Source organism: Quercus robur, chromosome 11, assembly GCF_932294415.1.
Source record: "Quercus robur chromosome 11, dhQueRobu3.1, whole genome shotgun sequence".
NCBI classification, from domain to species: domain Eukaryota; kingdom Viridiplantae; phylum Streptophyta; class Magnoliopsida; order Fagales; family Fagaceae; genus Quercus; species Quercus robur.
Genome location: NC_065544.1, coordinates 55,329,443 through 55,352,567, shown reverse-complemented (window position 1 = coordinate 55,352,567; position 23,125 = coordinate 55,329,443). Strand labels below are relative to the sequence as shown.

General features: G+C 38.0%; 1 protein-coding gene and 1 long non-coding RNA gene across 2 annotated transcripts in view; one reads left to right on the top strand and one right to left on the bottom strand.

The window, feature by feature from the left end:
- The window catches only part of LOC126705772 (uncharacterized), a 51,930-nt gene that overhangs the window by 12,326 nt on the left and 16,479 nt on the right, over positions 1 to 23,125 (top strand). The window lies entirely within an intron of this gene.
- On the bottom strand, positions 2,204 to 2,655 carry LOC126705775 (uncharacterized). The gene is made up of 2 exons (XR_007648428.1): positions 2,570 to 2,655; positions 2,204 to 2,449 (listed from the first exon to the last, which is right to left on the bottom strand). It is a non-coding gene; the product is annotated as an uncharacterized LOC126705775 (long non-coding RNA).

Genomic DNA, 23,125 nt, shown 5'->3' with positions numbered 1-23,125 from the left:
TTAGTTCCTAAATTGATTTAACTCCTAAGTCTGTTCCTGATTTTTAAAAATCGTTTCTAGAATTGTCTCTGCCGTCAACCCAGTGACAGAAAATGCTGAGGTGGTAAATAGAGTGCATAGATGACATGTTAATCACTGACGTGGCAAATAAAATAATATTAAAAAAAATTATTTTGCTTTTAAAAATGACAGGCCAGCATTTTAATAAATAAAAAAATAAAAATAATTAAACTGAAAAAATTCAAAAAAAAAAACCCAAAAAAAAAACCTTTTTTCAATTTTAAATATTGAGAAAACAATTTATAATTTCAGTTTTTCTTGAACTTTCTTAACAAACAAACATTAAGTTAACACCCCTTTTCATTTTAGGCTGGCATGTCTGTGTTTGTGTTTGTATCTATTTCATTTTCTTCTTTCTTTTAAGATAAACTAAAAAAATAAAAATCAAAATAAAAATAACTTAATAAATAAATATGGTGAGTGTTTGTGTCTGTATCTTTTTTTTTTTTTAGATCCTCTCTTTCGCTTGGTGCATATATTTGTTTGTATCTTTCTTTGTTCAAGCTTTCAATCCCTCTCCCTCTCTCTAAACCTGACTCTCTAATCTTTGGCTTTTTTTAGTTTTCCGTGGGGTGGTCGGTAATAGAGGTGGAGATCGGTAATCCATGGGTCTTGGATTATGGGTTTGGTTGGAGATGGAGATGGCTGGGTTTGATCGGGGTGGAGATCGGTGGTCATTTTTGTACTGTTTAGTGGACCGTGACTTGGACTGGGCTTCGACTAGGTGGATTCGGTGCTGTTGATGGCGAGTTGATGGCAGATTTGGTGTTGTTGATTGGCGGGGTGTTGTTTGATGAAGTTCTGGGTTGGAGGTTTGATGATTTTTCTGGGTTGGTTTTCTCATGTTGGTTTTGGTTTGGGTTTGATGAATTTTTCATGTTCTGGAGGTTTTGGTGGAGGATAGAGATTTTGTATGAAATATTGCATTGTTCTGGGTTTGATTGTGCTCTTGTCCTGGGTTTGATTGTTCTTGGATTCTGAAGAACAAGTTATTGTGTTCTTAGCTAAAAAAATAATGAAAGCAATAATAATAATAATAATAAAATCAAATTTAATAGTTTTTTTTTAATTTAGTTTGAATTAAATTGAAATTGAAAAATATAAATTATTTTTATTTTTTTAATTAAATTGACATGGCTTTTTTAATTCAGAAAATGCTGACATGGCATTTAGAAAATTTTAAATATATTTTTTATTATTATTTTATTAGCCACGTCAGCAAACAGTACATTCCGTTTGCCACCTCAGTATTTTCTGTCACTGGGTTGATGGCAGAGACTATTTTAAAAACGATTTTTGAAAATCAGGGACTGACCTAGGAGCTAAATCAATTTAAGGACCAAATTATGAATAGGCCCAAAATGTAAGAACCAAAAGTGCATTTTCGCCTTATTTTTATATTAATTTTTTTTTTTTCTTCCTGTTGTTAAATATATTTTTTTCTGCTTTCAGATTTTTCACGAATTTTTAGCCAGTGTGAATCAAGATGGAAGATTATACAAAATCAACTGCTTGGCTTTAGTTTTCAAGAGTGTTATAAAAATTCTAATTTATAACATTCTTCCTCTCCTACTACTACACTAATATTTTTATTTCAACTCTATTTAGGCTCTAGTTTCACATATCTTTCTCGTCCATTGTTAATATCCCTGTGCAATCTGTCTTGTATTGTCTTATTTGGAATCTTGTGCCATATTTCTTGTATTATCTTATCTATTTGCTCCATACGCCGGGGCGGGCTCCCCTCCCGTTATAATATCTCCAGTTCTCTCATGTTTTTACACCAATGAAAGACACGTGGCAAGTAACAAATCCTAAGGATATAAATAAGCCACATAATTCTCTCTCTTTTATCTCATTTCAGTTTTCAATAAAAATTTTCTGGTATTGCTTCAATCACCTGTTACGAAAATGATCTTTCAAAATCATATTTTGATGGTTTCCACTATCACAAAATGATCAGCCACTCCAGACCCATATCTGGGAAGCTCAAGAACTCTTTCAAGAGCTTCAAAGTTTGATGGGAACAACTTTTGATGGAGAACAGAACAAATGAATTGGGTCTTTGATTTGGGTTTTATCAATTGTGATTTGAATGTGAAGAGAAAGGCCGATTAATTGGATAAATGAACAATAAAAAAAATTAAGCAATAAAAGATTAGAGAAGAATATCATGGCTGCTTTCAAAGCTTTGAAGAAGGAGAGGAAGCTTTCAAAGCTACCATGGCTGATTCTTTCACAGCTTTCAAAGCATATTCAGAAGTCTCATGCCAAACCCACAACCCATCGGAACTCCTACAGCCAGAAATCCATATCAGAGCCGATGTCTCACCTCCCCAAGCTCGCCAGAGGACCCAAACCCATTGCCATCAAGTTCCAATCTGCCAATCTGGACGCATCTGATGCTCAGGTTAGAGTGGGGATGTTGGAGAAAGATCGATGCAAAGAAGAAAGAAAGACAAAAAAATTGAGAGAAAAAAACTGGTATTTGACGCGTGATTTTTCTAACCTTAGGATTTGTTACTTGCCACGTGTCTTTCATCAGTGTAAAAACAGGAGAGAACTGGAGATGTTATAACGGGAGGGGAGCCCGCCCCGCTCCATACAATATGCCATGTATTGTCTTATGCGAAGGTTACTGAGATACTCTATTGTTTATTGCGTTTTAGCTTTTAGTTGAACTAGTTGCATACTGCACATTATGGGTGATAATTTTTTTTAGGACGATCTCATTAAATATTTTATTAATATTATAATTTTAGTTATTAACCATTGGTTATTCGTTAGTTTTTAAGTTAATATAAACCTTAAATATACCTTTTTTTTTACCTTTACACGCGCGCACACACACACATACATATATATATATATATATATATAATGTGAATTTTTACATATATTTTTAAGAAAACTCTATATATTCAATTTCTTTGGATGCGTACAATTATAGACCATTACTCCATAATGATAGTGGCTAATTGATTATATATATATATATATATTTTTTAGTGATCTCATTTGCAACGCTTCTTACCATTATCGTATATTTACTAACGGATGATTTGCATAACAAAAACATTAAATGAGAGGTAGCATTGTTCATTTGATTTTTAAAAGTAATAGTGTATGAAAATTATATATATATATATATATATTATAAATAAGGTTAAATGAAAAGTCAAAAAAGAAATTTTAAAATTTTCTAACTTTCTTATGTAATTTCTACTACTACCAAAGAACATCTTTTTTTTTTGTTATGATTAATATAGTTTTCCATAGTTAAAGTTTAATTAGTTTTAAATTTAAATTTAGTTGTATGATTTTATTTAATTACTGATTTAATTTTTTAAGTGAATTTAACAGTTTATTTTACTAAACTGTAAAGTTTTTAATGTTCTCCACACGATAATCTCTATTTTATTTTTTACTTATCCTTACAACCTTTTTATTTTCCAATCAACGGTTTCTAATTGACGTTTGATTTTTTTTTTCTTTATCTACTCTTTATTATTTTGTATTGTTTTTTTTTCTTTACCATCTCTCTCTCTCTCTCTCCATTGGCAACCTATCATTATCCAAAATTTGATGATGATTCTATGACATTAAATATGCATTATTAGTTTTTTTTAATTTTTTAATTTAGTGTTTCTAACTTGATTTGTTTTGTATTTCATTTTTCCTTTGATGCATTGGGTGTGAGAATGAGTGTTTCCCTAGCATTACTTCACTCAATAAAGACAATTTTATTTATTTAATTTAGGCAAAATATTATATTTATATTTTTTAAAATTAAAAAGGAGATGAAATATAAATAATTTAATGATATATATGAGGGATGTGGCTGAATTTAAATGTTGAATAAAATTATATGAGAAAAAAGTAAAAATAAAATATATAATAATAAACACCAACTTATCCAAATCTTTCTATGTAATATAATAATAGTATATTCTTATATACTATCTTTAATTCTTTATAATGCAATATGATAACATTCAACAATCATTATAAAAAAAAAAAAAAAAAAAAAAAAAAAAAACTTAAAACACAAAACTAAATTTCATAAACCAAAATAGAATTCTAAAGAATACAAAACTTTATCAAGCTAAAATAGAGATGCAAGAAAAATAAAATAAAATCCACCAAAAAATTGAGGGAGAAAGAGTGGGAAATAACCTATTTTTTGTGAGAGAAAATTCTGTAAAGAATAGAAGAGTGAATGAAAATATGTATGTTGACTCATGTTTAACCCATTTGTTTGTCATTTTAATATGTATGTGGCTTCATGGTCATCTATAATATAAGCAATATTTAGCTTGAATTTGTTTTGCTAGCTGTTATGGAGAAGTATTCTCTAAAACTTATGTGGATGGAATTTGTTTTGGCTGTCCAGACCCCCCTCGATGTACAAGAATCTTCTATTGGTCTACACACAAAGGTCAATCATTCTGCAACCAATATATCGAATTATGAGTGAAGGACCATCGAATGTACTAAGATTTAGGTCAACAATGGAAGTGGATGGAGCGACCTATACCTCTCCAAACACTTTTTTACAAAAAAAAGCAGTCGAACAAGACGTTTCCAAAGTTGCATTGGAACACGTATCAAAGACAATAAGGGATGAAGGATGTTTATGATGTTTGTTACATCATGATTGTAAATTGTAATATATTTTATCTTTTTGCAAAGGATATGAGATTATCTTTTTTAGTTTGAAAGAAGCCTAGATTGTGAGGCTGAAAGATGCTTGTATGTGTAAAAGATTATCTTCATCTGTGAAGCTGATATTTTCATTTCTATTACAATAAAGATTTGGTGACTTTAAGTCTTTAGAACATAAATATGTAAGTTGCATATTTTCTAGGTAGATTAATCTTGACCATCAGTAATTTAATTTAGATGATAATTATTCAAGCTAGATCATTTCTTTGAACACAAACACAGTCACAGACCCTTTGAGCTCATTACTTTTGTGTAAGATAGATTACGGCTTCTTCGTTCTCTCAACCCATGAAAATGATGGAAATGAGATCAAATGCCTCTACTCCTCAGTCTCAACTCTCAGTTCCGCCTCAGCTTCAGCCTTAGCCTCAGCCTCAGCCTCAGCCTCCCTCTACTTTTGTTGGTAACAATATTAACTTTTTTTGGGTTTTATTTATTTATTTCATGCGTTTTCCTTTTTGGGTTTTGATAAATAGTCCTTGTCTTGGTACTTAAAATTCTGAGCTTTTTTTTTTTTTTTTTGGTTTCATATATTTTGTAATCAAAGGGTCTCTCTATCAAAATAATGAATGAAACTTTACAATTTGGTGGACTCTGTGGATGAAGAAAGGCAAATAAGAAATCAGAACTTGGGATGTGACCTTTATTCATATTTTATATTTTGTAAGAAAAAATCAGAATTTGGGATGTGGTCTTTATGTAAAATGGCTGTGCATATTCAAATTTTATAATTTAGTTGAAAAATCACAAGATGGGATGTGATCTGTATGTAAAATGGCTGTGCAGAATTGTATTCTATTTTCCCATGTACAAAATGATGTTGTTGCTTAAATAGTAGACTAGTTCACTTCTATTTTTATTGTAATTAAGCAATGTTTCTTATAATATTGCAAAGTGCTTTTTCATTGTTGACTCATGTTTAACCCATTTGTTTGTCATTTTAATATGTATCTGGCTTCATGGTCATCTATAATATAAGTAATATTTAGCTTGAATTTGTTTTGTTAGCTGTTGTGGAGACGTATTCTCTAAAACTTGTGTGGATGGAATTTGTTTTGGCCTTCAAGACCCCTCGGCGATGTACAAGATCCTTCTACTGGTCTACAAACAAAGCTCAACTATTCCGCAACCAATATATCGAACTATGAGTGAGGGACCATCGAATGCACTAAGGTTTAGGTTAACAGTGGAAGTGGATGGAGCAACCTATACCTCTCCAAACACTTTTTTACGAAAAAAAAAACAGTCGAACAAGACGTTGCCAAAGTTACACTAGAACACATATTGTAAAGTGGTGGGCTGTGCTAGTGGTGTTGGGCTGCTTCCTGCTGCACTAGGCCTAAGTTTTCTGGATAAAAGAGTTAATACTGGTCCAACTGTAACTCAACTTGGTCCGGCTTGTGCGCAAACTAAGCCAAGTTTGTCAGGAACGTGCTTGCAGCAGGCAAAACTGTTTCAAACAAGTTGTGGCAGACAGATATAATAATAATAAAATAAATAAAATATCTGACTACTCAGTAGGAAATGACCAAATAATCCTCAAACACAATTACAGTAATAATGATCACTTTTACAGAAGGAAAAGAATAGAACAAAAGGGGGACAAATAGTAATATGTATGGGTTAATCGGAAGATGAAGAAATCAATTAAAATCTGGTCTGCAAGAGCAAAACTAGAGAGGAAAGAACATTCCTTCTCAACGCGATTAATCTTTCAGGAAAAGTCTTACCATGGAGATTAACTGCCCTGAGAGAAACGAACCTGAATGGTTTATGCACAGAGGCCCTTTTTGGTTTTAACAGAGAGTAGGATTTCACGAGGAAGAGAGGGAATCCATCTACCGATGCATGCCTACCGTTCTAATTCTCACTTTATTTTCTTTCTGGTTGTTTTCTTTCTTTCCCTCCTATTCGTTTCTTTTCTATTTCTTGGTGTCTCTTTTTCAAATTCCTATTTCTTAGTTATGATTCCCGTTGTTGCTCTGTTTTTTTATTCACAGCAAGATCCTCTTTTTATAGTGCCTGCTGTGACCGAATTTTACTGTTTTAACCCTTAACCTCCTTTGTCTGGTCTGGGTGTACTAGCCGACCACCACTGATCTGTCTGTGTGCCACCCCCTCATCACCAGACAAAGAAAGGTATTTTGTTTGTTTGTCTACCGTGGCACCCTTTCCTGCTACGGTCTGGGTTCTTTCTCTCTTCCTATCCCTCATGGCATGCACCTAGTGGTTCCAACTCAGTTTGCTTCTTTTGGGTAGTAAGTTATCCCAGCAGGACACTTCCCCGAAAGAGCCTAAGCCGGAACCTCAAAAATAGATTTTTCCCCTCTCCCCACCACCAAACCATGCCCTCTGAATCTTTGACCTCCAACCTTACCATTCCCTGTATTGGCTAGGTATAGGCTGGTGGTGCTTGGGCCTTGCGCATGCCTTCCTTCCATATGTGCGCAAAATCTGCATGCTGCTCATTCGTCTGCCGTGGTCTGGAGGCTTACCTGCATAGCCTGCCGTCCATTTTCTTTGACCTTTTATGTGGGCTGCTTTTCAATTTCTCGCTCCTCTTAGGAGCTGGGCCTTATTTGATGATGGGCCTTATATTTCTTTGGCCCACTTCTTGATTTTCCGCATTTCCTGCTATATTATTCTATTATTCCTGCTGTAATGACTCAATCCTGCTAGGCCTCTTTAGGCCAACCGTTTACTCTTTCCCCCAGTGGTTTGGTATGACCATTACTTTTCCTATTTAAGGGCTCCTATGTCCTTTTTGTCTTTCTCTTGGACATCCTTAGCCCACTTACTTTTTTTGGGCTTCCTTGGCCCTTTTATTAACTCTGTATTCCCATGGGTTTTTATTAACTTCATTGGACTTCCCTGGCCCAATTACATTATTTTCATCCTTAGGGTTCATGGACTTGCCATAAACCCCTTACTTTCTTTGTTTGCATTACTTTGGGCCTGCGACTGCCCTTTCTCACTTTTCTACATCATATATTGCCCATGGGTATGCTGTTTCTCTATTTCCAAACTTCTTTAAACCCACTTGCCTCTTCAAGGCCCATTTGTTTATTTCATGGGCCTGTGGTCCATTATTCCTGCTGCTTGGGCCTAATGGTTTTGCTATTTGCTTGCCAATTCTTTGCTGCCCTTGTTGTTGGGCTTTTCTTCTTTCTACTTGGATTCTCACAAATGACCCTCAACATTTAGCCCCCTAAACATATGAAGTGTTCATGCAGTTCATATGTGAATAAAAGACGTTTCTGTCCTCTCTTCCTCTATTCTTTTTTTTCTTTCGCATGCCTTTTTAAGTAGTGGACCCCTCCTCATATATATATATATATATATATATATATATATATATATATATATATATATATATATATATTTCTTTTCTTTTCTTTTCCCGCCGTGGACAGGGTTGTCTCTTCTAATTTCCCAGTTTGGCAGTTTTTTTTTTTAAGCATAGCCGCCGTTTCATTAATTTCATCCCATTCTGATGGCTGACCCGTCGCCTTCCTTCGTGCTGTTATTAATGACCTGGGTATTTAAAGAGGAGTCCATCTGCTCTTCAAAACACAAACTTCTTCTTTTCCAAGAACACATTCTCTCCGTCTCCCTTTCTTCACTTTCTTTTCCTTTTCCAACACTCATACCCATCTACTCCGGTCAAGCCCTCTCACTATGACACTGGTGCAAAGTCAAGGCTCTTCCCGCCGTAAAGGGAAAGATGTCGCTTCCGACCCTCTCACCATACCTGACGTAGGTGAGGAGGCAGAGTACTTTGAGTTAGAGCACTCCGTTGGGGAAGAGACACAGCGTGACCCCTATAGTGAATGCGCCCCTCTGAATGATCCATGGTACGAAGTCCACCCACGCTTCCCAAAGATTCCTAGTGACTTTGCGTCGCCGTCGCTAGGTTGCGTGTGGCTCGCCCTTTGCCGACGAAACCCCGATGTCTCTTAGGCTTCGTTAGCCTCCTCAATCCCTAATCTAGCCATTCACCAAGGCATCTCACTTCCCATGCCCATCCATTTCGAATTTGGGTCAGGTACTGTCTTAGGTTGAAGAGAATGGGTAGATAATGAGTTATCTGATGTGGGTTTCATTGGGTTGTTGCAACGAACTGGTGTCCTGAAAGCCATTGTTTCATCTCGCTGCCTGTCCAACCTTCGGGATCTCTACAACCTTCGCCACTTGGTCCAACGGTGGTGTACCACCACCCACACCTTCTTTTTCTCCTGCGATGAACTCACCGTTACCCTTGAAGACGTGGCGAATCAGTTACTCTTGCCTATCCATGGTAATGCCGATCCTGCCACTCTAGAATTTTCTCCGAAAGAAGAGGCTATTGAGGCCGAATTGAAGAAGAGGATGGCCGGGAATGCCAAACTGTCATACTGGGTTAGTTCTTCTTCCAAGTTCTCTGTAGCTGCCTGCCGCGCGGCTTTTGTTGCGTTTTGGCTTTGTAAACTTGTTTTTGGGTCCCACCCCCACTTTGCCATAAAGCCCTTATACTTTCTTTTAGCCATCAAAATATCTGCTGGGGTGAGCCTGCCATTGGCCCCCATGTTCTTGGGGCATCTATATGTCCAGTTGGACATCCTGCAAAGTGACGAGAGTCAGATGGGATCCTATCATATAGTTACCTCCTCCGTCCACTATACTATTCTGCAGCAATTGTTATTCGAGCATTGTTCCCAATATTTGGCAAAGTGTAGACCTGCTCACTTTGCTAGATATAAGTACCACTCATGTTCAAGGGTAATTACTGATTTCTACGGCAGATTTTAGTCTGATTTTCCACTGGCTTTCCACTGGTCTGGCTTGAAGCCTATTGGTTATTCTGTTGTTGAGTCTTTTGCTAAAGGTGTTGGTTTTTCTTGGAGGGCTTATAAAAATTTGGGTGTAAATTATACATGCATAGATTCTGCCACAAAGGTTTGTTTGTCGATATTGTTGGGACTACTACTCCCTTGGTTGGTTTTGATGAGACGAGGATCACTTATTTGGCGGCCACTAATGCCGGATGGTTACCTTACTTAGCCGATGAAGGCATCAGGTTCGTTCATTATCCTGCTAACCAAGTAAGAAGATAGTTTAGGTTAGATCAGGATATTCCCAATGATATTTCCATCCTTATGGATTCTCCTACTTCGGTTCGTCCCTTTTTGCGGCATACTGACTTTGAATTTTGGGGGCAGGGTTTCAGTGCAGTTACAGTTCCTAGTTCACTGAGAGAGGGCCTCTGCACTCCTCCCATGCATGGTTATTAGCAAGCGGTGATGATTTCATTCAAGAAAGAGCTAGTGGGTAGCTGCGGTTTCTCTCTTATTCCCTCTGATGGGCTCAGTATGGTCATTTCGGTTAACCCTCGCTTGCTCCTACCTTCCAAGCCTGTTTTGGCTTATGCCAGAAAACAGAACCGGTCAGCCATCTTCGAATGGGATGAAGAGAAAGAAGGATGGTATTAGCATGTTGGCGATTATCCTCCCGGTTGGGAGAAAAAGGTTAAAGTGACAAACATTTTTGCACTAAGTAAGAAAACTTCTGCCAAGCTTAAATCTGCTAGTAAATCCAAGCCTGCTACTCCACTGCCACCTACAGGCGCTCCTATTGCCAGCAGAACCCGAGGCAGCAAAAGGAAGACAACTCCTCATCACGTGCTTGCTGCTGAGCGAATGATAAGTTATCTTTTTAGAAATACCTTTTAACTTTCTTGCGGTTAACCTTGCTAACTTCCCCCCATTTTTTTTTAGTCTAAGCACAAGGAGAACTTGTCAGTCACCCGTCTCATTCTACTTGATAAGCCCGAGTCTGAGGTACGTCTCTTTTCTTCTCTTCCTTTTATTTTCTTCGCACGTGCTTCCTCTGCCACATGTCTTTTGTCTGCCTCATGTAGTTAATGGTTCCTTTGGTCTTCACATCTGTATTTATATTCCTTTTTTTTTTAGGAGGAGCCCGAACCTCTCTCCGTATACCATCCTTCTGTCGAGGAGATCTCTACCTCCATGGGTGTACCCATGGAGGGCTTTTTTTATAAGGCTGATGTGGCATTTGCAACACCTACCTCTCCTACCATTGCGTATAAGGTTCTTGAGGGAGTTGGTGAGATTACACCTCTTTCCATCGAGACACCTGCTCCTCTAGAGAGAGACATTTCTCCTGCTACCATTCAGACCAAGACTACTTCCTCTATTCTGCCACTTGTTATTTCCACTAGTGACCCCTTTGCGGCTCTCTCCCAGGCTGCTAAGGACGGTTCTTCTTTGGTTGTTACTCTTTCCACCATTTCCAATTTCGCTACACGTGGTCCCAACACAGATTTATCCTCTGAGGGGTCCGATGACATTCTTGAGGATCCTGATGATGCGCCTATCCTGAAGAAGAGGATTTCTGATTTTGACGAAGAGAAGAGTGCTCCAGCCGAGCCTAATTTTATAGGTATGTGTCTTCTTTTCTTTTCTGCTAAGTTCACCCCTCTTTTTTTTCTTTTGCTTTCTTCTTATATGTATTTGCGTTGCCCGTTGCTCCCTTTCATCTGTATGCATATCTCCCTGTTTGTAGAGACTTTTGAGGGGGCTAGGAGTTGCAACAGACGTAGGGATGCCTACTCCTGCCATACCTGTAGCGCCCATACCTGTAGCGCCCATTCCTGCCGCACCTTCTGCACCTGTTTCTACTGTACCCACAGTGCTTGTTTCTATTGTACCTGCAGCCCCCATTCCTGTTGGCCCCGTTAAGTTTCCTTTCCCCTTTATCTTCTTCTTCATTTTTCTTTGTGAGTCTTTTCTTCCCAAATCATGGCTTCTCATTTTGCCTTGAGTTTTTCTTAGTAGGTCAACTTCCCACTGCCTCTTCCCAATTTGAGGTAGGCAGCAGTTTTGCCACCATCCCAGACCCTGCAAATGAAGCTGCAGCCTTCTTTGCCCGCTTTGATCAGCCCGAGGTTAATGACCTTAGCCCTGTAGACTTCTAGGCTTCTGGGCCTTCTTACGTGGATTTTTATGGCTTCCGAGTTCCCGAGAATTGTGTTTCCCACTTGGTAATGATCTACAGCAGCTGTGGTGATTTTATGCAGGGATTCCGTCTTGGCCGTTCTACTAGGGAGCACTTCTTGAAGATGTTGGGATGTGTGATAAACGACATTGAGCACAGTTTTGTTGACACTGTCTCTACCGAAAGGATCCTGGAGTGGAGAACCGTGATTCAGGAGCTTATCAGTGTGGGTTTTGCTGTGGGGTTTGTTCTAGATCACCTCCATGAGGTTGCCCGAGCCTTTTTTGAGGATAGTTCAGCCAGCTATTAATGCTATTGATGCCCGAATCGAGAATCTAAAGAAGGAGGTGGCAGACTTAAAAGGTCGTCGCGAGCGCCTTCTTTCTAGCATTGGTGGGCCTAGTCGTTTTGGAGATCAGACTCTCATTTCTGGACTCCGTTGATGATGATGCAGTTCCCTTCTTCTTCTTTTTTGCTTTCCTTCTTTTATTACTTCGTCCAGAACACTTATATGTTTCCTATAGCACCTATTTGGCGTGTGTTTGCCACAGTTTGGGTTTGTAATTATGATGCTACACTTTGCTACTACTTTTACTATTGCTATGACATAGAGTGCTAATACTTCGTACTTTTTCATTACATATTCATGAAAGCACGTTACAATTTTTATCCTGTGACATAATCACTTGAAGGAAAAAAAAAAAAAAAAAAAGTAAAGGAAACATAAGAGCTTTTAACAAGACAAAAGAAAGGGACACCCACATAACTCTTTTCCTTATGCATAATAACGTTTCAGCCACTTCCCATTGATAGGATCCATTTGAGTTAGACGATAATATCCACTTTGATGCGCTTCCCTTATCACAAGGGGTTCTTCCCACTTCGGTGCAAACTTAGATAGTCCTGCCATGCCTCTCCTGACATAGTCTGCCACCTTTAACACAAGTTGTCATTCTGCGAACACTCTCTCCTTGGTCATCCTGCTATAGGTTTCAGTCATCTTTTGTCTGTATCTGCAGCTGCGTACTTAGGCCTTTTCTCTCTTTTCATCAAGTCCTTCTAGATCTTCGCACATTTTTGCCGCAAAGACTTCTCCCACCTTTTCTTTTTCTTGCATCTACATGACTCTCAGGGACGGAGTCATTATTTCTGCTAGGCTTACTACCTCAGTTTCGTAGACTAAGGAAAAAGGTGAAAAGCCTATGGCTGACTTTGGTGAATTTCTATAAGCCCAAAGAGCGTCTGGCAGGTGTGTCGCCCATTCTCTCGTATACTTTTGGCTCATCTTACTGATAATCTTTATGAGAGTTTTGTTTGTTGCTTCTGTTTGCCCATTCTCTTGAGGGTAATAAGGTAATGACCGGTGGTGCTTGACTTGGTAGAACTCTAGCATCTTCCTTACATCACTGTTGACAAATGGTGTGCCATTGTCACTAATGATCCGGTGGGGCACCCCAAACCTTACAATTATATTTTTGTTTAATGAAATTTGCCACTGCTCCTCCTGTGGCCTTACGGAGTGGTATTGCCTCTGCCCATTTAGTAAAATACTCTGTAGCCACTAATATCCATATGTATCCACATGATGGTGGGTTAACTGGTCCTACTAAATCTAGCCCCCAAGTGTGGAAGGGTTATGGGGTGACCATGCTATATAAATTCTACGGATGAGTATGAATCAAGTTGGCTTGTACTTGACAACTGTGGCACTTTTTCACAAATTCTGCCGTATCTCTTTTCATGGTAGGCCAGTAGTAGCCCATCTGTAGCAAGCATTTGTAAAGCTTTTTCTTCCCCTGGTGTTCCCCACATTCTCCTGAATGTACTTCTCTTATCATTTCTTTTGCTTCTTCAGGGCCCAAGCACCTCAAAGGGTCCCCATCGTACCCTTTTTTGAAAAGGACCATGTTATGCAAAAAGTAACATGTTGTCAACCTCTTAAACTTGTATCTTTTATTGTGCTTTTGTGGCAGGATGCCTTTTGTTAGGTACTGTATGAAAGGGCTTCTCTAGTCTTCGCTGATGAATACAGCGTAACTTTCCTTTCTGTCTGCCGCAAGCTGGCAGGTCCCACACTGGGTTTGGACTTGATCTGCATCTTTACCCATATTTGACCAATAGAAGCCTACCCTTTGAAGTCTGCGGTAAAGGCTAACCTCCCCACAAGACCCGCAAGTCTTGTCGTGTACTTCTTTCAATTTTCTCTGGGCCTCCTCCTACCTCACGCATCTGGACAAGACCTCACCTGGCATCCTGCGGTACAACTCCTCTCTCACCAAGGCGTAGTCTTTTAGTATTTTTAATTTTGCGGCGCCTTCTCCCCTCATCAAGATTTCCCTTATGTGGATCTGCCAATCCCCTTTGCACTGTTCCACTCGGAACCTTTCCTTCAACACCTCAATGATGGATTCTTCCCTTTTACTGGCTTCTATCCTGGCGCTATCCCCTTTGAAAATTACCTGCGACCCCAGTGCGGCTAATGCGTCCGCAAACCAGTTTTCGTTTTTTGGAGCATGTTCTATTTCGAAGGTTGAAAATTTTTCCTCCATCTTTTGGGCCATTGCTCTGTATGGGGCTAGGTTGGGCTCTTTTAAGGAGAAGATCCCTTTGGCTTGGCAAACCACTAGGTTCGAATCACCCTTCACCTTTAAGTGCTTGAATCCCATTTCAAGAGCCACGGCCAACCCTGTTAGATAGGCTTCGTATTCTGTCGTGTTGTTTGAACAGGGAAATTCTAGTTTGAACGATAGCGCCACTGCCTTGTCTTCTTCATGGCACAAAACTACTCCCACCCCTCCAAATTGGGTAGTAGAAGACCCATTAAATTTCATTACCCATTGTTCTCTGACCTTTTCTGCCATAGCTACTTCCCCTGAAACTTCATCATCTAATGGGAATTCTTCTTCTCTTGGAAACTGTGCCAATAGATTCGCTACAGCTTGGCTTTTCACCGACCTAGGTGTCCCCATCTTCAAGTCGTACTGTGACAGTTGTAACAACCACTGGGATATTCTGTCAGAGAGGATTGGTTGCTGTAACAAAGCTTTGATAGCATAGGACTTGGTCATCAGCCATACTTCATAGGTCAAGAAATAATAACGCAACCTCTGTGAAGCATACACAATGGCCAAGCATGCCTTCTCCGCCCTTGGGTAACGAGTTTCTACGTCTTTTAAGGCACGGCTGATGTAGTACACTGGCTACTTAATGCCACCTCCATCTTCTTGGGCGATTAATGCACCAATGACATACGAGTTGGTGGCCAGGTAAAGTAGCAATGGTTTTTTGTGGTAGGGGCCTGCACCGTAGGGAGGTTCATCATTATTTGCTGTAGCCTCTTGAAGGCCATTTGCTGCGCTTCCCCCCACTCAAAACTTTGCCCCTTCTTAAGCAACTTGGTGAAAGCAGAAGTGATTGATGCCAACGCAGGGATGAATCTCCGGATATATGAGAGTTTTCCTAAGAAACTCTTTAATTCTTTTACCATGACCGGAGGTCTCATAATTGCTATAGTCGTGGCTTTGGCCGGATCCACATCTATCCCCCTGCTGTGAACTAGGAAACCCAAGAATTTTCCAAAGGACACCCCAAATGCGCACTTGAGGGGATTCATTCTTAACTTAAAAGTTTTGCATCTTTCGAATACCCTTTTCAACACGTAGAAGTGTTCTTCTCTCCTCTTTGATTTAACCACTATGTCATCCACATAGTCCTCTAGTTCTTGGTGCATCATGTCATGAAATATGGCCGTCACTGCTTGTTGATAAGTTGCGCCTGCATTTTTTAACTTGAAGGGCATCACAGTGTAGTACAAATTGCCTATAGATGTTCTGAAAGTAGTTTTTTCCGCATCCTTTGGTGCCTTCCTGATCTGATTGTATCCACTCAACCCATCCATGAACGAAAACATGGCGCTTCCTGCCACAGAATCTATTAGTAAATCCATGTTTGGTAATGGGAACTTGTCCTTTGGACAGACTTTGTTGAGATTTTTGAAATCTATACAATATCTTATCTGGCCGTTCTTCTTCTTTACTGGTACCATGTTGGATAGCCAGCGAGGATGTTGAATAGGCTTGATGAATCCTACGGCTAGCAATTTCTGTACTTCTTTGACTATCTGCCATTCTATTTCTGTGTGAAATATCCTAGCAGATTGGGCCATTGGCTTAGCCTTTGGGTCTACATTTAATGTATGTGCCACTAGCCCAAGGTCTAATCCTGGCATTTCACTGTAGTCCTACGCGAAAACGTCTTTGAACTCTTTCTACAGTAGTATCAGTTCTGACTTTTCTTTTTCTGTCAAACTTGCACTAATTGAGATAGGCCTTAGTTTTTGTGAACTAGACCCTAGGTCAACTTCTTCCAATTCTTCTTCTGCCACAACTTGTGCATCTTTTTCTGCCACAACTTCCTCATCATTTTCTTCTCCTTTTCCCAAATTTTCTTGAGCGACACAACACGTCAAACTCCTGTGTTGCCATTCTTGGGTGGGGCCCGCTTGCATCTCATTCGTGGGCCCCACGCACCTTCATAACTTATACACAATCCTGCTATCAAGGCCTCGGACCCTGATGCATTGGGGTGTGTTATCTGATTTTGTGGCAAGCGCTTCTTTTCTTTTCTTCTTTCGTGCCAGTAACTCCCTTAGATCGGGTTTTGGGTCACTTTAGACATCTTTCCACTTAGGCACAAAGGTACCTCGTGGCTTTGAAATTGAGCTTTCCCTAGATGGAGCTCATTGGTCGTAAAACATGGTTTCCACTAGGTAAGCTTCTGCTTGCTCGAATAGTATACCCATGGGCAGTATATGATGTAGAAAAGTGAGAAAGGGTCACCGTAGACCCAAAGTAATGCAAACAAAGAAAGTGAGGGGTTTATGGCAGGCTCACGAACCCCAAAAATGAGAATAAGGTAATTGGGACAGGGAAGCCCAATGAAGTTAGTAAATGCCCAAAGTACCTTGGGCATTTAATTTTGTTTTTGTCAATTGTCTTTAGGACAAGATCCAAATATATGCTAGCTGTAAGTGGTCTCTTGCCCGCTTTTGCCACATTAAAAGTAGTACCAGTCCAAGATCCAATACCACCCTGAATGCTTGTATCTCGTTAAACAATTGCTCATTCATCCTATACTTCTCTAAAGATGATAGTATAAAGTCACCAAGCGAGACGCAGGGAAGGTCCATTTGTTGACTTAGATTATCTAAAAGAGCCCAAGTATGTTGTCGTTGATGTGTCTCAGGCTGACCAGAAACACCAGTTAATCTCCATTTGAATCCATATCTACTCTGTAAAAATTGCATTAATTAATATGGTTGGAGGAGAAGCTTTGCACCTCCAAGTTGCATTCTTGATGCCACATTAAAGCTAATCCACCACTATTCTCAGTAAAAATTGCATTAATATGGTTATGGCCTATTCTTCTAGTCAGTAATCTTACTACCACCAATTAGTATAGGAAGTCTTGATAATGAAAAAATGAGGAATGATATGGTTGAGTTTGTATCATGAACCTAAGGCCACCCAGTGTAACATTTGTCTTCAACAAATAGCTTTGTGTTGGCACTCCAATTTTCAATGAGAAGGAATTTAGAATGTCTCAAGCTAGTCACCCCATAATCAATGCAAATGTGATATTAAAGAACCAATGTAAAACATAATTTGAAATTTTTTTTTTCCATCTTTCAGGTCAATAATCTAAGTGTGAACTCTGTTTTCTCCATATGCTCTTTCATAATTTGTGATTTACTAAAAATGAATACACGAGAAAACCCAGCAAATTAGGCCCAAGCATTAGAACATGTCTTGACAAGATTAGAAATGAGAGAAGAAAAGAAAGGGGCCTCATAAGACAATTATGATTCAAGGGTGCCCCCAAACATGGATCAAAGCTCTATCACATAGTAAAATAAGGTGAACAAATTTAATTTATAAACAATTCAATGCAGTACTCATAAAAAAAAATAATAATAAAATAAAATAAAACCACTATTCATTTGATACTAAATATTATCATATCCATTTCTAAAAAAAACTTTCATTTTCTTATAAATCATATATAGATTAATTAAAATATATCTCATTTATGTATAATTCTCTATTCACATATAATACATATACAATTTAATCAAAATTTTACACGAAATTCTTATGTAATCAACTTTTAAAAATTGTTACAATTTCTCCTGTATAGACTTTAGAGGTGTAGACAGATGATTATGAAAAATAATATCTTGTTTTTCAACTTTGCTTATAATTTTGTAATTATAAGGATTTGGTAACATGCTTCAATCATGATGTATATACCATTCCGAGGTGAACTATTTATCTATTAGAAGTGAACTATTCATATATTAATAAGTCATTTAATGGCAGTTCTATCTATCACTTTATTGTTAAAGATCATATTTGCTTGTTCCGTTGAGTGAGAGTTGACAATGGGTTTGACTCAATGACTATAAAACTTCCTTTACTTAATTTAAATTCGCTTAAAAATTCAAAAACTATGGTCCTAATGGAATTTGAAAGACCTTAATTTATATTGGTGTCATAGAATTACTTTAGCTAGCATAGAGGGAAAGTTCTACGGAGTATTTTACATAATTAGTTAATAACATTGCAATGGAATTGTAATTTTCCTCCCTCCAAGACAACTTTGAATATTTTCAATATTTTGCATAATTACATATGTTGCATTTGGAATTGTAATTTTTTTTCCATCGAAGTATAACTTTGAATATATGATCAAATGGTGATATTGGGACTATTATTGTTGAGATTTGAGACACACAAAAGAGTTAACTGCTAAATGCTCTTTGACTTCCACAGTGTTGTTCCTATGGCCCGACCTAGTTGAGTTTAATCTTAATCTTCATCGTATTTACAGCTTCACATAATCATTACATTGTGACTTTCTCTTAATTCAGAGATAACTTTATGTTGGATATTTTTCCCACTTTGCTCAATGCAGCCAGCTGAAGAATTTGGCTTGAGTTGAGTCTAGTTCCTTGGAGCATATCGCTCTGCATGTGGTTCTGTGACCGCTTGAAGAATTTGGCAGAAAAAGTTTTGTTTGCATTTACATTTACATGTTAAAATTAATGGCCCAGTTTTCTATATAATAAGCATTTGACAAAAGTTCTGTTTCATCTGCATCAGCTCCTCACATCACATCTTTAACGTGTTTGTGAAGCATCTCTGGTTGCTTCCCTGTTCAGTCTCTGATCTTCTCAGTCTGCACAACTTGCATAGTCGTATAGTTTTGTTTCTTTCTCATTAATTCCCTAGCTGGAACACCACTGCATTGGTTCACACAAATCTATTACTTCTCCTTTCTCAGCATAGAATCTTTGTACTTAACGACTCTCTGCTTGCCATGCTTATACTTTCTCCCTTCTCTCTTTTCAAAGTTTTGTTTTCCATCTTTCTTTTAACTTTTTACCCTCTGCTTCATCTGAACAGGGCAATTAATAAAGGCTCCACAAGTACTCATTAATTAATACTCGTATCCACATACTGCAACCCACTTCATCTGTATCCACTTATTTATATGATAACTTCTTTTTTATGGAATACCAACTAACCCACCAACCATTTATATGATACTTGATTTATTGCTCGGGGTTGCCACTAATGAAACGAGAACTTAGAATTGAAGATTTTAAAATGGCTCAATTAACTCAACATTGAAGCTAAAATATGTAATGGGTTCCATTAAACCTCAAAGCTATAGATACTTTTAAATAAAAGGCAAAACACCTGTTATTAATTATTAATGATCTTCTAAATATAGTTTGATTAAAAGCGTGGATCTTGATATGTGATATTGGTTAGTTGGGTTTGAAGTTTGAGATTTAAATTTGTTAACTCAACACTAAAGCTAAAAAAATGCTATTTTCTCCATGAAATGAAGAAGATCATGTTCCCCTTTGATATATATACTAGATTTATATATGGAAATGTCACTAACAAGTTATTGAGGTGTTAACACACTCGGGACACCACCTGAAATCCATTAGCACAAAGAGGATCATGTTCCATATTCTTGTAGAATTTATATGTGACCACATTTTGAGTCTGTTTAATTCTTACTGATTTTAAGTGAGAGCGCTCCACCTTTTTTTTTTTTTTTCCCTGCATTATGGATGTTTTGCTGTTATGCAATCTTAATATGCTTTACTATGTTAGAATAATTCCCGGTATGACTTGTTTATCTCGAGGGAGAAAAAAAAAAAAAAAAAAAAAGGCCTTTCATGTTGCTGATTCCAATGGTTAGGTATTATCTAAATATTGAAGTATTCAGTTGCTTAGAGCTTTGAATCCTTTGATCTAAAGAAGAATGGGAGATTTTGGTTGAATTATTTCTATCTCTCAAAATCTGAAGCTGTAAGAAAATGATGAATTTTATCACTTAACTGTAATTTTAATACTAGTATATTTTTGCAGTCAACTTGGTCATTTGTAAATATCACTAGCCATGTAAAATCGTAGGCAAAATTTGCCAAATAGCACGATTTTAGAAAAATTTTAGGAAAGTAGCACACCGTTGAAACTATTTATTAAGTTACACTGTTTTTGAAACTCGAGTTGAGTTTGGGCTAGAACTCGAGTTTATTGCATTAGGGCTATCCAATCCACCTGGCCACCCGCCCAACCTGCTTGTACCTGATCGGAGTTCACCTGATCCGACTGCTCAGGCGATTGGCCGTGGGTCCCGAGCTCCAGAACCTGACGTCGGCAGGTTGGTTTCAAGTCCCTTCGTTCAAAACTCATGAAACCCGACCTACCCGAAGACATCAAATTCTAGCAAATTCTCCAGCGATTCCGATGAGCTTTCAGCTTGATTTGGCAAATTTCAGCTACCAAAACAATCAGATCTGGCATAAATACACTAGATTCGACCATTCTTGGCACGATTTGGGGAAAAAATCATCGGATTTGACAAAATCCTCACCTATTCGTGGCCGTTTTTCTGTGTTTTTCTTCAGGTTTCGGCCTTACCCGAAACCGATGCCACTCGCCGGAAATTGACCCTTTTAACGGGTCGGTTGTGGATTGAGAATCTACCCACCCGATCTCTTACGGGTCGGTTGCGGGTTGGGCACAAACCCGACCCACTCGACCCGTGGACACCCCTATACTGCATAGTGCTTGGAACTTGAGTTTGTCAAACTCGAGTTCCAAAAACAATCCAACTTACAAAATAGTTTCAAACGCATGCTATGTACCAAATTTTTTTCTAAAAATCTACTATTTAGCAAATTTTGCCTAAAATGCTACTCGATATGTCGCTTTAACTGAAGTTAGACTTGTCAAATCTTGAATAATAAGTAATAGTAACAATTAAATCACATATAATAGTCTTCAAATATTATCATGTTACTATGATTTTCTGATCTTGTATGTTGCAGGAATTTATTCAATTCATTTGAAACAGCAAAGCAAAATACCAAGGCTTATAGACCGATTAAGCTTAATCGATCAAGGCGGGGTAACTCAACTAGTTTGTCTTCTGCAATATAATAGAAATTTCAAAATATCCTGTTTTAGACTGTTTACTTTTAGTTCATTGTGACCTTTCATGACCCCTTAGTCTTATAGACTGATTAAGCTCTTTGAGAGAAGAAACCAAAGAGAATTCAGCTCCTAAAAATCTAGGTTTTAAATTGTAAGCCTGGATATGTCAATGACTTCCAATGTCAAATAATTTTCTTTGTAGCACCTGCCTTTAGTTTCCTTTGTTATCCAAGGCTTGTGGTGAGGGAGGTGGGTTGGTTTGGGACTCTGCAATTCCATTGATCCTATCCTGGTTTTGCACGATTTTGAAACTCTTAGGATCCATTTTATTAAATATAAAAAGAAAATGAGGTAGACCTCAAAGACATTTTCCATGTCTGTTAAAGAAAAGAGTCCAAACCGTTGATATAAAGTATGCTAGTGTTGTGATTAGGGGTGGCAAATGAAAGCTCCCATGCCCATTTAATTTCTTGCTTCCTTCAGGCTTGTGAAAGTTAAACTGAAGTAACAAAAGAACAGAAACAAAGCAAAGCCTTCAGCTCGAAAATCTCCATAATCCAATCCAATGGGAGCTATTGAAGGTAGAAAACTTAATGATACAACTGGAAAATGACATAAGCCCGTTTGGTAGAGCATTTTAGTAATATGTTCTCAGTTTTTAAACAATATTATACGTATTTTCACATACTTTTTTACTTATACATATTTAAAGAAAATACAAATAACATTAGTCAAACTATTCTACCAAACAGCCTAACTTTAAATCCTATTTATATTACTAGTAAGCCCTATCAAACAATTGTAATCTTTAAATATTTCACTTCATTAGTATTTTCAATATATTCAACTTTCAAATTCCCTCTCTTCAATGTCAAATCGAAACCTGTCTAACCCAATCCCGTCCCACTATAGCACATCAAAATACTAGTAACCAAACACCCTCCTAGAACCCCTTTTAACCACCCAGCCAAAAAAAAAAAAAAAAACCCTTTTAACCCATAATCAACCCCCATGTAAGAGCACTTACAGTAGTGGAACTAAATAGCTATATTGCTATTTTAGATGTGCCAAATCACAAAAAAACCCCACGCTGCAATGAAGCAATAGCTAAATTTTTTAGCTGATCTGCTACAGTACACATCTATAGATAGATGTGCACTGTAGCTTGAAGCTAAAAAAAAAAAAAAATTATTCATCGGTACAACTTGCTTTTTTTTTTTTTTTTTTTTTCATTCTCTCTTTCACTCCGGTCTCAGTCACTCTCTCCTCATTCACTCAAGTCTCTCTATTCACTGAAGCTTAAATCTCTCCATTCATTGAAGCTCAAGTCTCAAGCTCACTTTGACCGCCGCCGACCTGACCATGGTCAATGTCACCGCAATCCACCATCCGCCTCCCAAGCTGCCGCTCAGCTTAGACCCGATCGTCGCCACCAATCGTCACCACCTGATCATCGCCACCGATCGTCAACGTCTGTTTCAACGCTGTCCCAAGCCACCGATAGCTCAAACCAACCGCCGATCAACTCTTTTAGCTTCAGACCCACCGCCATCCGCCACAGACCCACGCCGCCGATCGGAGTGCTTGCTTGCCGACGTTATGCTTGGTAATTTTTTATATTGTCTGTGATTGGTGATTTTATTTGGTTTGGGTTGAGAAAAAGATTGGAGATTTGATTTTTTTTTTTTTTCTACTGTGGACTGGTGCTGGTGGTGGTGGTTATGGCTGATGGTAGAGGTGGTTGTGGTTGGTGTTATGGATTTTTTTTGGAGTGAGATATATTATTTTATTGTAACGGTTATATTATTTTATTTTGATATTTATATTAT